Source organism: Portunus trituberculatus, chromosome 46 (genome assembly GCF_017591435.1).
Source record: "Portunus trituberculatus isolate SZX2019 chromosome 46, ASM1759143v1, whole genome shotgun sequence".
Taxonomy (NCBI): Eukaryota; Metazoa; Arthropoda; class Malacostraca; order Decapoda; family Portunidae; genus Portunus; species Portunus trituberculatus.
The window spans coordinates 22,770,049-22,770,878 of NC_059300.1; positions in this window are offsets into that span (position 1 = coordinate 22,770,049).

Genomic DNA, 830 nt, shown 5'->3' on the forward strand with positions numbered 1-830 from the left:
TGTTGCTTTGAGCCGGTGAACACACACACACACACACAACTGACTCGTCGTCAACTCAAATGCTTACCTCAGACCTCCACTGAAATGAGAGAGAGAGAGAGAGAGAGAGAGAGAGAGAGAGAGAGAGAGAGAGAGAGAGAGAGAGTTGTGATTGTGGTTACAGAGCAAGGCTTAGAAGTCTTAAATGACAAGTGTTTCATGTACACCATTCACTTCCATGTTTACTCTGTGAAGAGCAAGTGATAGATAGATAGATAGATAGATAGATAGATAGATAAATAAATACATAGATAGATATAGTTTTATTGACCACAGCAGTTCATAAAGGTAGTACACACCTACTGAAACGATAACTTACTCTCAGCGAGTTCTATTTGCACTAGTTCAGGGGGTGCTGTGAACCTAGATGTGATCTCGCTGAACATTTCCCTTTGTGTCTCACAACTCAAGGGGGCAGTCACAGCTTGACCTCTAAAGACAACTCTCCTTCTTCACACAAAACTACATGCACTTACTACACATACACCCTTCACTTGAAAATCAAAATTTAAATGAAAAATGGGTACTCCAAACCATGCCTCGGAGTCCCCTTCTGGGAGGGACCAAAATGTCCCCAGGTCGGACACCTCTCCTGTTGAAGACCACAAATGCCTTGACACCTCCTTCAACTTTTTCTACATTAATTTCTGCAACATTCGCGGCCTTAGATCTAATTTCCATTCAGTGGAACACCACCTCTCCTCTACTAAACCTCATCTTCTTTTCCTCACCGAAACACAGCTGTCTGAGGCAACTGACAGTAGCCTTCTCTGTTCCCTCCTACTTTCTCT